Raw genomic sequence first — 15,948 nt, forward strand, 5'->3', positions numbered from 1 at the left:
TCCTCCTTGATTGCATCTGAGCTCAGTGAGCTCGAGCTTTGCTCTCCTCTTCCAGTTTGACTAAACCCTTGTGATCGCTGAGAGGCTGTTTGCTATTTTCTCGGCGTACACGGGTCGATCCGTTTCCTTTTTTTAGCCCTCGTTGCCTCATCATGGCTGAAACCAGACACGTCGCAGATATTGTCTGACATTGTCAACAGGGAAATTATGTCAAGCATTGTACCCTTAATGTTGATTGCCGCTTAAGAAGGGAACTGAAGACTGCAGCAATCAGCCTGACTGCACAGTGCTGAATTAAAATTTTGTGCTTATTCATAATCTTCCTTGACATTAATATGAATAAAATGGCAATAAACCTATATTTTATATTCTGTCATTTCACTCTGCATGACTAGTACTGTAACTTTGCATGCTCCCACTACACTCATACAGATTACACTTACAAATTGCCCCTCTGAATAAAGAGCACTGTGCAGGGATGACAAGTATTGATTTCCAATCTCCTTCCAAAATGACTCTATCATTGCAAGTAAGTCAGGCAATTTGCCTCACTTTACACTTCAGGCTATAGGCTTCAGATCACATTGTCAGGCCTGATCCTTCAGGAGATGTTTAATTAGAGAAGAAATGAAAGGAATTACTGTAAATCAGCACTTAGTAGGCAGCCCTACAGAATTTGTAAAGCCCCTTCCCCCACCCCCACTTCCCTTCTCATGTGTGAACGGATTAATTTATTCTCTTCTCCTTCCAAGGAAGTTTTCAAAGGTTGTTTCACATCATTAGAATTGCTGTCTTTTCTCTAGGAAATATCTTGGCATGGTCGAGTTAATGTTTTACTTTGCATTGACAGATTCTTCTGCATCTGACTGCATTCGAAGAAAAAGAAAAAGGAAAAGGAGCATCTCTACAGTCACCGGGGCTGACATAAGGGCTCACCTTCTCACTGCGCGCGCGAGAGAGAGACTCGCCCTGACAGTGCAGTGAAGTTGCCCAGCACTTTTGCTTTCAGAGCTGGCTTGAACCTAATTATGACTAACATGCAGCAAAAATACATCTCACCAGAGGGGAATTTTAATACTCCTAACAACTGCACTCAGCAAGAAAATGCATTAGAGTCAGCCATGCTGTAAGTTCTTATCATATCACAGTTCAAAGGCACCCCTGTATTGTCCCTTTGGGACACAGGTTTCTTGGCACCTGTAACACTGAGGCAGAACGTATAGGGATAAAGCCAAACAGAGTGCAAATGCCTAGTATGGCAAATACCTGTCTAAACTGGAGCTGGCTGACACCCATTCCCTTCAGTGCCAGTCTGCAGCAGAGGGGATGTTGCTGGGAAAACAGGAACCTGATCAGGGCACTATTCAGAGCAGGTCCTTGGAGCCATAGGCAGCCATAAATAACTTGGTAATGTCCAGGGCTACGGCAGTCCCCAGCTAGTGCCAGACCAGGGGAGCTGCAAAAGTGACTTGAAGTGATCCTGTAAAAAGACAGGAGCCCTTGAGCCCCTGATGACACCCAGTCTCACAGCCTCTGCGGAGAACACTCCCTGAAGGCCAAGTGTGTTCCCATTCAGCTTTTGGCTTTCGTCCCCAGTGGCACAGTATTTAGTTGAACCTGCTTGTGAGGATGGAGTTTGGGGTCAGAGATGGGGAAAACTGCGGGGGAATGGCAAAAGAAACAATTAATACAAAAAGGGAAGGAAAAAAGAAAATGCAAGGGTAGGCTGGCTGGCTGCAACTGTTCTCAGCTGCCCCTCATTAGCTTGTTAAGGCAAACCAGCTGGCTGCACAGGCAGGTGGTTTGGTTTCCCAAGCAGACCGAGAGGCAGGGTTAGTTTCTCAGAAGAAAGGTTTAGTCAGCAAGGGTTGGATACAGGAGATAAGCAACACTCTTCAGTGTTTAAACTGTTTCAGTAGCAGCTCACAGGTTTCTTTTCTTGTATTTGCTGTGTTGTGTAGTAGTGAGCTTTTGGAGAGCAGTACTTTTTTTTTTCTTTTCTTCTTATTTCAAGGACTTAAGTCCCTGGGGCTTACCAGTAATTACCCCAAACTTAGTTTAAGGAAAACCTTGAATGTGGGTTATGTGTCTCTGTGTGGTTTCTAATGGATCCTGGAGGAAGCATCTGGAGAAAAGCGATCCTCCTCTCTTGTGTTCAAGTAAAGGTAAAGTCCAGTGATTTGGAAGCCAACTTGCTGTTATGTTTCTGGTTTAAAAAAAAAATTACGAAACTTAATTTTTATTTTTTTTTAGCAGAGATTTGTTAACTTTGCATAGAGATGGAAGTAGAAGCGGGAGAGCTAACTGTTGCCGGTGCTTTCATTTTTTGATGATTTATCATCTTTATATCTTATGCGGCTGGTTTATTTTAGTATACTGAGCAGTGTTCTGGAAAATGGCCTTTTGTTCTAGGGCAAAGCACCCGTGCATTTCAGCCAGTTTCATCTGAGAACTTATTGATATCTGACAGCAGGAGTACATGTTTCCATGGCTCTAACCTAGCTGCCATTAAAATCAGTGGAACAGACTCCCACCAGTTTCCAGTGGCAGGTGTATTGTGCGCTACCTGCGTTTGCCATGCTGTAGCTCACAGTAAGAGAGTTGTCTATTGAGCCTGGGGCTCCTGTTATTTGAGCAGGAAAAAACAGTAGCAGACGGTACTCGGAGGGACATACAAAGGTTAGCTGCAAAGGGATAAGCAGCTAGAAGCTGCTGCAAGTCAGCTGACCGGAAATATGCTGCGCCACTTCTGCCTATAAGCCAGGGCTTGTGCCAGGGTGGTCAATCTGGCCCTGCCGAGGCTCCAACAAGGAAGAGGGGGCCCAAGGTAGTTTGGTGATTTCAGGCAAAAAGTGCTCCCTGAAGTAATGCTTGGAGATACCTGCAAGGCACGGGCACATCTGTAGGGCAGGCTTGGAGGCCGTGATTAGCTCGTAGGGCAATGGGTGCTCTTGGAAGGTGCGCGTGGGCTATGAGGGCCCATGTTGCAGGTTCAGAGTGGGATCCATGAGCAGGTGATAGGTTATGGCCGGCTTTATACTCTATGGGCAGCCTCACTTTCCAAGTTTTATTAGTAAGATCAATGTGTGGCAGGTGAGTACCTTAGAGTTTGAGGGGTGCAGGAGTCAAGTCAGCACTGGGAGGTGTGACGACCACCCCGGCACCCTGGCCTGGCTACAGGATGTTAGCAGTGGGTGTAGCTGCTAGGTCTAGGAATGAGACGACTGACTCAACTGGAACAACTGCTAAGCGACCACAATGAGGAGTGGCACGGCGGGTTCAAGGTTGCGAGAGATGGAATAGCTTGTTCTGTGCCTCTCTTGGTACTTGCTAGCAGAAGTGGGAAATTAAGCTTTGTGCTAGGACAGAGCGTGGACGCTCACTGTTGAGGAGTAATACTGCCTGATGACTTTCTGCCAGTGATCACTGGCGACCTGGTATAATCTAATGTGTGTGCCTGTACAATGACTCGTCCTAATATTTGCATTTAATCTTACTACAGGCTTTACCATCCTAAATTGACTCGTGCTGCTGTGTAGACAAAAATGCACAGCAGCCATGTGCTGCCTTATTGAGAGTGCCGTAGAAAAACCCTTAATGGAAATCCCAATTCAGCATGCTTTCAGGGTTTCATCATTCTGACTTGGTATACGTGACTTGGACTGCTTAATTTTACTCTACCTTGGCTGTACTTTGTATAAGTCAGAAATATTGCAGAATGAGGGAGTCGCTTTAGTGACTTTGAAAAGTTGTTTTTTCCCCCCCCAAATTACCTGATGTTGGAGAAAACCAAACCCTCCTATGCTTTTGCAAAATGTTGTTGCAAGCAATGACCACATTCGTTTGTCATCTGCGGAGACAACCTTTTTCTTTGCTTCACTGTTGAAAATGAAACCACTTGTTTGCTGCATAGCAATAATGCAGGGAAATACTTTGAAAATTCACAGCTGTGCCCCTTGTACAGTTGTCTACCAAGACAGCAAAATCAGTAAAAGAGCTTGCCCACAGAATCCAGGGCCAAGGGGCTGATGCTAAAACCGCACATGTAACTAACTTTGCTCACGTGCCTAGTCTCATGGAAATGCAGTAAGTCCAGTTGCATAACTAGCAGGGTTGAAATGTTGTGGTTGTGATGGTCTAGGACATGTACAAGAAGCAAGGCTTTTCTGTGATGCTTGTTATTGGACCACTTTTGTCGTTGGTGAAGATGATAAGCATCCTCATGCAACTAGGCTGAAGGGCCTTTATCTGTGTGTGTATTTTCAGCAGTGTGTGTAGGAGAAGGGTGACATAAGGGGACCCTGAAGGATCTCTAATACTTGCCTTTTAATGACTTGAAATCTGTCCTGTAGCATGAAAGGAGGAGTGCACACAATGATATGCCAGGGTACGCTATGCATTGAAGATTCACCTTCTTTGAGCCTTTGAATCAACATTGAGAGTTTCCTTTTCTGGAATACATGTACCAACTCAGCCACAGGTGGCTGGTGAAGTTGGATGAACTTCTAGGTGAAAGTCTACTACCTGAGTTACTTAGGATTTCAGCATAAATGTTTGGTGTCACCCTACCTCATCTTTAAAGAAACCCAAACTCAATACTAATCCATGCTTTGCCACTCAAAATTAATTGGAACCAGAAACAAACCATGCCCTACGTATATGCTCCCCAAATCACCTTTATTGATGGTACCATTAATGTCTTCAGCAACTTCTAACGGCCTCTGACATTTGTTTTAGCAAAACTCAAATAAATATATACGGGGAATAAGAGTATAGTAAAACTCTTGGCTCCTTAGAATTGTTCTTCAGTAGACCTCTATGGTGTTAGGCACTGTTTGTGATTGTAGACAGTTTCGCACTTAAAAATATTTTCCTCTTGGAAAACACAACGCTTTAGCCAGCTACTTATTTTCAAGCACTGTGTGTGTATGTGTGTGATTTTTGATTTTTTTTTTTTTTTTTTTTTTTTTTTTTTTAAATCGAACTGTAGCCATCTAAAAATGTCAAATTTTTAATATGGCTGTTCTATACACAATGTAGATATAAAAACAGGGGTGTCAAAGATGGGGGGGCCCATGGGTTGGATATGGCTAGCAGAGCCCCGTGTCTGGACTTGACCCATGTGCAGCATGTGGTGTGTGCCAGACTGCTTCCATGCCTGTGGCACGCAGTTCTCGCTGTGGCTGGCCTGGGATATACACCATGTAGGCTACCTGCCTTAGCCTGTCTGGGCCCTGCGCCATGAGCACAGCCCACCCTGGGTGGTCTGGGGTGGGTGCCATTTGTGGCATGGGTCCCAAATTGCATGAGTACCCCATGAGGTGCCATTCTGGATCATCTAGAGTGAGTGCTGTGTGTGCTGGATACAGCATGAGGGGTTGGGTGGGGGGGAAGGGGCAAGGAGGGAAGTGTCTGTGGGCCCAGTCTGAACCGTGGGGTGCCTAAACTGGGGCTCTGTATTCCATTGGGAGGGAGAAGGCTAAAAACAGGGTGCTGCAATTTGGGTGTCTAAGTTGTGAAAGGGGCACTGGGTGCTTTGAAAATGTTAGCGTCAGCCTCTAAAATCTGTTCAAAATTGGTTAAGTGGAACAAGTCGGTAAGAGACCTACCTCAGGGGTGGCAAGCCAAAACAGTCTTCTCTGTTTCTTTCCTTGCTGCATCACGTAGTATGTCCTGGCTTGGTGGTGATGGCTCTTCACCACAGCCTCTCTGGGGCTCAGCCAGGTTTTGGGTCAGTTAGCGCTATCGGTTCCTCATGTCCTAGAACCAGACCCCTTGCTTTTTTCAAGGCTGGTGCAGGGAAGATTTGCATTCCCAACAGAGCAGGGGTAACCCCTTTCTGTTTGGTCCAGTCGGAGTAAGTGTTGGGTGAATCCTGAGTACCAACCTTGATTTGCCTGAAGCCCTCAGAGAGATCTCACTCCTACTCATTATTTTTCTTCCCCTAAGCCTTTCAGGATGCAGGAACTGATTCCTTTGGTCAACCTGGACAACTTGTCTTTCCCTACTTGAGTGACATGCCTGAAAAGCCAGGAGGTGAAACCAGTTTTCCGTATCTCCTATAATTCTCCTTCCTCTGCTACATATCCAACAGAGAAGGACAAATGCTGTCATGAGAGAGAGAGCACCCCCAGTGATTATTTTGGCTGTCCTTTGTCCTATGAACAGTTAATCATTCTGTCTCCTAACCTCTTACCTACAATCGTCTCGGCAGCCATGCATGTAGGGGCCTTTTCCTCATAGTTTCATAGTTGGTCGGGTCGGAAGGGACCTGAGCAGATCATCTAGTCTGACCCCCAGCCATGGCAGGAAAGAGTACTGGGGTCAAATGACCCCGGCGAGGTGTTCATCCAGCCTCCTCTTAAAGACCCCCAGGGTGGGAGCCAGCACCACTTCGCTTGGAAGTTGGTTCCAGATCCTAGCTGCCCTGACCGTGAAGTCGCGCCTCCTGATGTCTAGCCTAAATCTACCCTCTGCCAACTTGTGACCGTTATTTCTAGTCACTCCTGGCGGTGCTTGGGGGAACAGGGACTCCTCCAGTGCCTGCTGGTCCCCTCTGACTACTTTGTAACAAGCCACTAGATCCCCCCTCAGCCTTCTCTTGTGGAGGCTGAACAGGTTCAGATCCCGTAGCCTCTCCTCGTCAGGCCTGCCCTGCTGTCCCCGGATCATGCGGGTGGCCTCCTCTGGACCCTCTCCATGATGTCTGTGTCCCTCCTGAAGCGCGGCGCCAGTACTGGACGCAGTACTCCAGCTGCAGCCTGACCAGTGCCGCATAGAGGGGGAGGATCACCTCCTTGGACCTTCTTGAGATGCATCTGTGGATGCACGACAAGGTGCGGTTGGCCTTCCTGACCATGTCCCCACACAGCGGGCCCATGTTCATCTTGGCATCAATGATGACTCCAAGATCCTTTTCTGCCTCTGCCTCTGCCTCTGCACTGACGAGAAGGGAGTTCCCCAACCTGTAGGTATGCTGCTGGTTCTTCCTCCCCAGGTGCAGCACCTTGCACTTGTCAGTGTTGAATCCCATCCTATTTTCATCCGCCCACCCCTGTAACCTGTCTAGGTCCGATTATAGCCTATTGCTCCCTTCTAGTGTGCCCACATCCCCCCACATCTTAGTGTCATCAGCAAATTTGAACAGGGTGCTATTTACCCCCTCATCCAAGTCACTTATGAAGATGTTGAACAGTGCAGGCTTGAGGACCGAGCCCTGGGGGACCCCACTGCCCACGTCCCTCCAGGTTGAAAATGACCCATCCACTACCCCATTTGATTCTGTAGCTGTTGACACCACAGTCCCCTAGTTTCTTAATGAGAACGGGGTGAGAGACAGTTTTTCTGGACTTTTGGAAGGCTTTTGATGCTATGTCCACTGCTACCCCTGCATCTGAGGATTTGGTGACCTGGTCATAGAAGGCCACCAGGTCTTGCTGCTAATGAACCCGTGTTGGTTGCCCCTAAGCATAGCCTCCCCTGCTGGCCCCTCATGGACATGTGCCAGAATATTTCTCTCAAAAAGCTTACCCAGGATCAAGGTAAAACTAACTGGCCTATAGTTTCCTGGGTCCTCCTTCCTCCCTTTTTTTTGAAGATGGGAACCATGTTGGCCCTCTTCTAGTCCTCTGGCACCACACCAGAGCACCACGAGTGCTTGTACAGCCATGCCAGGGGGCCCACAATGACCTCAGCCAATTCCTTCAGCACTCGGGGGTGGAGATTGTCCGGACCCGCTGATTTAAATACATCCAGTCCCTTCAGAAGTTCCCTGACTAGATCCTCCCTGACCCTTGGCTTGGGTGCGCCTCCCCTGGGGCTGATCTGGTGCCTGCTCAGGAAAATGGAGGCAAAGAAGTCATTAAACAGGTTAGCTTTGTCATCTGGTGCGAGGACCAGATTTCCTAGTGTGTCTTGCAGGACCCCCATGTTACCTGGTACCTTCTTTTTGCCCCCTATGTATTTTCCTTTAAAAAAAGGACTTCTTGTCGTCCTTGATCTGGGAAGCTAGTCCCAGTCCCATCTCCGCCTTGGCCTTCCTGACTGCCCCCTTGCAGCCCCAAGCAACTGTAGTATAATCCTCCCTGGTGATGGCCCCTCCCTTCCACTGGGTGTGCGCCTCCCGTGTTGGGATTACCTCCCTTTTGGGCTTGGAGGATTGTCTCCTTAAGGAGCAACCACTCTTCTTGGACACCCGGCTCCCACCCCTCTGGGACCTCAGTGCTTCCCCGAATATTCTCCTTAGCTCATTGAAGTCCGCCCTGCTTTCTTGGGAAATGCTACACATCAGATCAGCTGTGCTTAGGGCTGTGTGAGCTGGAGCAATCATTTTATTTAAGCTGCAGTTTAAAAATAAAACATTCTCTCCACTATAATTATAGTGTTGGCATTGGAAAATAGTGGATGCCTGCATATTGCATGTATGGGCTGTACTGCCTGTGTGGAGATAGATGCACCATCTGCTCCCAAGCTCCCCGTTCTTCCTCCTGCAGACATTAGATAAACATGTTGAGAGAGCAGCAGACTGTTTTCAATCATGACATATCTGAGCTGTGTTTAAAGTCAAAAGCCGTTATTTACAGCTCGGTGAAGAGAGAGGACTCATAATCAAGGGCAATAAACTAGATCCATAGCAGTTTAATGGTTCAAGGGGATGGGAATTGTTTATGTCAATCCTGCCGTTTTGTTCTTTACACTGGAGAAAGCTCCAAAAAGAAGAGATTATAATTTCCTGGGGAACTAATGCCTTCTGGCTACTGCTAGATGATGCCGAATGCTGCATATTGGGTTAGGAGTTACAGAACTCGGACAAATATGGGTCATTTCTTCTAGATGGAATAAGAGACTCCAAATTTGTTTTCTGAATAATCTGCAGCATTACAGCCACAATTCTGCTCGATGAGAGCTTTTCCTCCCCGTTTAAATGCTGCCTGAGCTATGGTAAGTGGATGCTGGCTCTTTCTCAGCACAATCTTTAACCTGAGGAGTGGTGAGGAAGGCAACTGGTAGGATGTCCTCTCCATGACTCAGGAACTGGTTTTGACTTGCTGTTTAGACTCCCACAAACCACTGCAAGATTTAGGTCTCTCTTTCCATTGATTTGAATGACAACAGAGACCCAAACTGACAACTCTAGCACAATTGCTCAAAACACCTAAGTGAGTTAATTGCACGTTCTTTGTTTATTATTATTTTATATTTTTCTTTTCTAAAGTTGCCCACATAACGTTGGTCCTTGGGACCATGAGCCACTTTTGAATACAATGCATAGAGACTTGGAAAATATTGTCCTCTGACCCTTTTAATAGTCCATTGATCTGAGATGGTGTGGGAGATTTTTTCTGATTACAGGGTGAATAACCTTTACTTGCTATAGAGGGACTCCCTTCCTTTCTACAGGGTGAGGTAGGAGCTGAATGCCCTAGGATTGTGGTTTCCTTGTGCTCAGATGTGATGATGGCCTGCTGTCTCTGCATGGCATCAGATTATGGCAAGCATTAAGTATAGGAGATCTCCACAGTGCTTCCACATTTCTCGCTTGTATTGGTTAACACACTCTAGCTTTGGGACTGAGAAAGATGGCATTTGTCTGCCCGGATGGGTACAGAAAACTGCTTGACTGGTACGAGTGTACATTATCAGTGTCGCTCTTCACGATAACTGTCTCTCACAATATAGATGGTCTTTCCCTCCACCTCCCACCAATCGCCCATTCTAATCCTGCTGGCATTTGCTCTCTGGCCCTTGGAATTCAATTGGACTGATTTCCTGCGCATTAAATGTATGTGCGTGTTCCTCTAGTGTACTTAGGGGCTGTAGCAAAAAGTGTTTCAACTCATTAGGGACGCAATTGGAGCGCATGCCAAACACAATCCGCTCTGTCAGGATTGAACGGCAGTAAGATTCTTATGCTTGGGGACCATGCAAAGTTATGATATTGGAAATGGTCTTGGAGAAGTGACAAATGCTCTTCAAAATGCAGCATAATGACCATTACAAGACACAGTTGTAGTTGTTCTTGAATTGCTAAGTATGCCTTATTGAGATTGCAGTAAATATCCCAGAGAGAGCAAAGCTTAAGCAGCCAACCTGAGCCCAATTTAGGCTCAGGGCAATGACGCATCGCAAGAATGTGAAGTCCGATTATCATTCAAGCATGCTGGAGAGGAGCCAGAACTTAGGTGTACTTCATGTTTACTAAATGGTTTTCACTAATCATCTCCAAAGCAGTTTTTATTTGCAGCCTTCCAACAATACCTGAGGATCTGAACTCAGGCCTCAGTTAGACTCAGCTGTCATGAGAAATCTGCCTTTCTTCTCTCCGCCCTTGAGCATCTCCTACAGAGCTGACAAGGAGGTCATGCTTCAGTCCTTCCTCCATGTTTATAGTTTTCAGTACTCTGGAGAAGACTCAGCTTAACACTCAGCCCTTTCAGCTGAGACTCTTCCTCTGTAGACTGTCCTGCTTTCCCAACTTGCCTGAGGCTTTCCCCAGTAAGCTCGTGCTCCCTGCACCATCTGGCTGGGGATCTATAGAGCAGTGGTTCTCAACCCTTTTTGTACAAGGACCCATTTGTAAGCATCAGTTGCCAGTCCCAACCCATTGGCCCTCACTCCCAACCCACTACCCCCCACCTGCCAGTGTGTGGGGTGGGGAGGATGTATAGGGTAGTGGGGGCAGAGGGCATGGGGACCCCAAGCAGCCCCTCACAGACTGCAACTCTGCCAGCCTGCAAGGGAAAAGCCACCGTTGCCCATGTTTTCTCTTTTAAAGGAGAATCCATTTTTAAAGTTTGTTCGCAACCCTTTCATATATTCTTGGGCAACTCACTTTTGGGCCGTGACCCGCAGGCTGAGAAACACCGCTATAGAGGATCTTTTCCTCCATTGCACTCTCCTGCTTCTCCCAGTCAAGCTATAGTCCTGCCTTTGTCCTGAAGCCCTGTCTCCCTGGCTGGTTAAATCAGGCACGGGTGAGACTGAGCCAAGATCCCATAAAGTGTCAACCTTAGGACATGCATGGCTTCCATTTGTAGATATGTTTTGTTACTAGACTCATTGCCCGGGCTCGGGAGCATATGGATTTTTTTGCCGCCTAGTTTGCATTACTTCAGATTATTGGAATACAGTGTCTTGTTTTTGTTTCATACATATCCAACAGTGTGAGAGTTAGGCAAAATTTGCTGTTTAATTCAACATTAAGCCCCCGTTCCCTTCTCTTAGGGCACCTCTTGGAAAGATAGGACTCGTTTCTAATGTCACTTTATAAATGTCACTTGGACTGCACTGAGTGGTACTGGTAGCAGGTTATCGCGTGCATTCATGATATGCGCTGTGCCCTCCAGAAATAAAGCCTCACTTGTCCGTATTAGTCCTCTGAGAGAGAAGAAATCATCTTCCCCTGCAGAGGAAAAAGTGTAATGCCCTGTGTCCAATTTTCTTTTCATTGCTGTTTTTATTATGGAAACAAAGTGCTCAGTGATTCTAAAATGAAAATGGGGAAAGCTAATTTTTGTAGTTCTTGCTAATAAAATTCTTAATGTGCTCCTCTCCCATTACCATAAAGATTGTTATGGTTTACTTTATCTCTGGTTTCTTATTATTTTCCCCACAATATGATGGCATTCCTTATCTTAAAAACTAATTTTTCAACTACATAGATACCACCCCCCCCTTGCTTAGCCCCCCATTTCTCTTCTTTGTCTTAGTTGTTTCTCTTTGTTACACGATTTCTGTTTTTGTGAACAATAAATGCATATTGATTAGGATGGCTCGGTTCTTTTAAAAAGACAATACAGCAAGATTCAAAGCCAGGGGTATGTGTATCAAGAAAAACTAACCCTGGGAGTATCGTTAACCAACAATCTGTTAGTTAACGTAAGTGCAACAAAAAAGCAGCACTGCAATGTATTGGCATATGTATACTTGACATTAAAAGGTATATTCAAATGTGCCTATGTCTAAGAGTTCATGCAGAGCTCTGAATGGCTCTACGGAACTAATTTCTAATATCAGTATGGAAGTTGACTAGTGAGAAGGAGTATGGTCCACCCCTCTTTAATTAAGTAGGGTCCTGACTCCTTGGACTCTGGTGGAGACCCTAAGAGAGTGACTTGGCTGGACTGCAAGTGTTTATCCTCAAGCACATGTGCAAAGTAAGCCTCTGCTGCTAACTTGGCAACCATTCACTGACCCGTTTGGATACTTTTCCCCATGGGTGTCTTCCGACTCTAGTCTTTATCTGAGGAAGAAACTAGATTTTTTTTTTTTGTTTTCCTTTTATTTAAGCCAGTTTTGCATCACAGAGGTGCTCAACACATCAGAGCCGTGTCTCGCAGGCTACTGCACAAAAATCACAGGAGATGTAACTTCTGCCCAGAAAAACTTGAAGCGTCTCCTGCCACTGTTGCAAATGCTTGAGTGTGTGTTCATTACTCCCTTGACTACAAGTGGTGTCCAAAGCAGGGCAGCTAGCCAACATGTGTGCAGAATGTCTTATTGCATGGATAGCCATCTGCCACCACCCAAACCCTTTCTCCATGTTCCTTTGCCACCATGCTCCAAGCATTGGCAGACTTCTTACCCACCCCAGGAAAAGTGTCAGTCTGCAGCTGAGGGGAATGCATAAAGCTGCAAATACAGCATTTAACAACAGAGGCAGGGAGAATGGTCCAGGGGCTCCTGGGAATAAGAGGAGGGTGACCCCAGAGATCATGGAGAATGCAGCAACCCTATGTCACATGCTCTATGCCTCCTGCAGCAATCCCAGTAAAGGTGTTTTCAATGGGTGGGAAATGATGACAATGTCTCCAACTAACAAAATAACCTCCCTGTGCAAGGATGCGTTTCTCTGCCTAGCCTGACAGCAAGAGAGCCAGGTCTTTTCCTTCCTGCAGCACTGTGAGCCTGTCGGTTCCATCTCCTGCAAGCTATCGGGTAGCGGGCATGCAAAGCTCATGGGCTCCAGGATGGAGTTTGGTGAATACTTGTTCCAGTAGCAAGTGGTAGATAGCTTTCCAGGCCAGACCTTCACTTCAGCAGTACTTTTTTTCATGCCGGGGCAAACGCAACTTGTGTTGAACCAAAAGGGTGAAGAAAAGCCACGGTTATGATCATTGCTGGTGTGAAGGAGAGACTAGAGATGAGGATGGAGGGGACTCTGAGGATTATATCATGGCTGGAAAGCAAAACATAACTTTTTTTCTGCCTTGACCAAGACTTTACCCATAGTTTATATTGCTGTGGTAACTTCAGCCTTTCTAGTTGCATGATACCGCCAGTAGATCTTAAAGCACTGTCCTAACCTTATGCAAGGCTGTGAGATGCTTTGTCCTTATTGATCCCTTTTCTGAGAGCTTGCACCTCTGGTAATTATCAGAGGTGTATGGACTGTCAGCTCCTTGGAGCAGTGTATTCATCTGAAGTATACAGACGCCTTGGGTGGGAGAGTCCAGAGGGAAGACCAGAACAGAAAGATAAAACCAGTTCATCTGCTGGCAAAAACTAGTGGAGATTTTCTGCACTGTAGGAATACATCACTTGTGTGATTAACAGCATTTTCTGTGGGCACAAGCGGAGCTTACACAACCCTAGATAAGTAATTGTGAACTTTAAAAAGATGTATGCTCTTTGAGTTAATAATTTTAACAGCCTGTGAGAAATGGTGCTGTTCTCATGGTAACAGGAAAGCTGTAATTTCATCTCTAATTTGAGAGCACTAGTATAATGTGTGCAGATAGCTTTCTGATGAGAACTTTTTTTTTTTCCTTTTTCTTAATTGAAGCCTTTTTAATGAAATGATATTATTTTGCAGTTTAGGGAAACAATTCAAAATGGACTAATTAGCATTAAATATACCAATGAAAAGTGTAGTTAGAATTGTTTGGTAGTAAAATGGCTTTGCTCCTTTACACTGCTTGTTTTTGGAATGGGTAGGTACCCAACAATGGACAAACAGAGGCAACTACCGAGGTTTCTTCAGGGATTTTTAACACTTCTCAACAGCTCTGAGAGATTCCTCGATAGGTTTGGATCTCAGTCATGAATTAGAAAATTCTCTTCTCCTTATCTTCTCCTATTTGCAAGCATCAGAATGCCTTAGCCACTTCTTTAGCCTAAAAAACTTGAGCCACTTTTGAAGATCGCCCTACAAAAGCCTTTAGCTAGGGGCCCATACAATTAGTCAGCACTGTGAGATTTGATTCCCTAATTTCAAGAAAGGATAAGTTCACGCATATATATAAAATCAGTCTCCTTCTTGTGCCAGGCACCAGCACCCTGCTCATACTAGTCTGCGTTCTTATGCAGAAATAGCATAGCAGTGTGAGACAGCTAATTAGCACGGGTGAGTGTCCATGTCAGTTTGCCCATCCTTATGACAAATGCTGCTTCTGGTTTAGGTGTTTGAAGGCCCAGCTTAAGGATGAAATTACACAGTACAATTAGACCGTGTTAAGGGCACTTAACACTTGAACAATCGCACATAAAGGCTCATTATCAACTGCTGAGTATTCTCTAAGCATCTTAAAGCTATGCCACTTTGGGTAAGAATTGTCTTTGAGCTGTGCTACCCCGCTTGAGTTAAGTTCAATTTGGGCTGTTCACCTGAGATAAAACCACCAATCTGCAGTCCTCCAGTATCCCAGGAGGCACTGCTTTTAAGTGGACTAGCAAGCATCCAGGACTCTATGGCCCTGGACTGACAGCTTGGGCAGCAGGTAGAGTGGAGAGGCAGAGGGGGGCCAAGGGAAGCGGGCAGTAGTGGTGTAGAGGTTCCCCTTCTCTGCCTGTTCCTGAGCTCCCTGCAGCCTGCACCGTTTTTATGCACCCAGATCCAACCTAGGACCCTGTGCCTAAGGGCAGCTGTGGGGTGAGGTGCTGGTGAGCCAAGCAGGGGCTAGATTAGGGTGTGTGGGGTCAGCATGGACTGTAGGGAGCCTGGGAGCAGGCAAGGAAAGGGAAGGACAGCATTTGGTGGAGGGGTTTATCAGGGGCCTGGGCTTTCTAATTGGGGAACAAGGAGGGAATTCGAGCAGCATGGGGTGGGGGGGCTTATGCTGAGGGTAGAGAGCTGACAAGTGGCACAGATTTGGTAACTGCTAGCCATGCCTCTCCTTGTCAGCCCTCTAGTGGCAGGTCTGAGTAGTGCACATTAGAGAGCGTATACGACTTGACACGTGACTGTTCACGACCCATACTAACGTTAATGTGATCTAACGTTCCTTAGAGTTGGCGTGTGCCACTTACAACAGACTAATTCTACTGCGCATTAGCGTGCACAGCAGAAACCATGCTAATACCCTAATACACAGTACTATTGGTCTGCTTTGCATTAAGCATCACGTACAAAGTGTGCAATCATGCTAATGCACAGTACGGCAGCCTACTGTGCATGTATTTAGTACTTGGTTATCTAAGTACTAAACTGAATGCACAGAAGGCACTGCACATTAATGAACATGGAGACATGCCCCAAGTCTCTTTGAAAGTCATTAGAGCTTAAGCTGCAGAATACTTTCAGGCCATCTCAATAGTTTGCTTGTGGGCCAAACTTCAATGCATACTGCAAAGAAAACACTCAGTACAGATGTGCCCAAATTTCTCCATCTGCCCCCGGAGTATAGGACCAGCCTGCTGCTAATGCTGCCAGTAAGAACTCTTTCTTTCAGACCTACTACCCTAAGTCTTTTTATGAGCTGAGTATTATACTGCTCAGTATTACATTTCCAGACTGCTTGGGAAGCATGTTGTAAAAGCATGCTTTGTTTGTAGGTAAGGCCTGAACCGCTGGCTGTTCCTCAGACTGAAGAGTAATTGAACCTTCTTTCCCGTAAATCTCAAAATGTATCTGGCATGTGACCAAATTAACTATCTCTATAACAGTAACACCTAGTGGCCCAATCTGAGTTTAAGGTCTCGTGCCTCATTGTGCTCAGTTCTTCCTATATA

The 15,948-nt window shown here is 46.0% G+C and overlaps 1 long non-coding RNA gene across 8 annotated transcripts in view; it reads left to right on the plus strand.

The window, feature by feature from the left end:
• Window positions 1–11,667, plus strand: part of LOC149854118 (uncharacterized) — a 276,904-nt gene extending 265,237 nt beyond the window's left edge. For all 8 annotated transcript variants that reach the window (XR_016438946.1, XR_016438942.1, XR_016438943.1 and 5 more), the window contains one exon: window positions 851–11,667. This is a non-coding gene — a long non-coding RNA (uncharacterized LOC149854118). The remainder of the gene's footprint in view (window positions 1–850) is intronic.
• The last annotated feature ends 4,281 nt before the right edge of the window (window positions 11,668–15,948 follow it).

Source organism: Crocodylus siamensis, chromosome 13 (assembly GCF_052110815.1).
Source record: "Crocodylus siamensis isolate JL-2025a chromosome 13, ASM5211081v1, whole genome shotgun sequence".
Taxonomy (NCBI): Eukaryota; Metazoa; Chordata; order Crocodylia; family Crocodylidae; genus Crocodylus; species Crocodylus siamensis.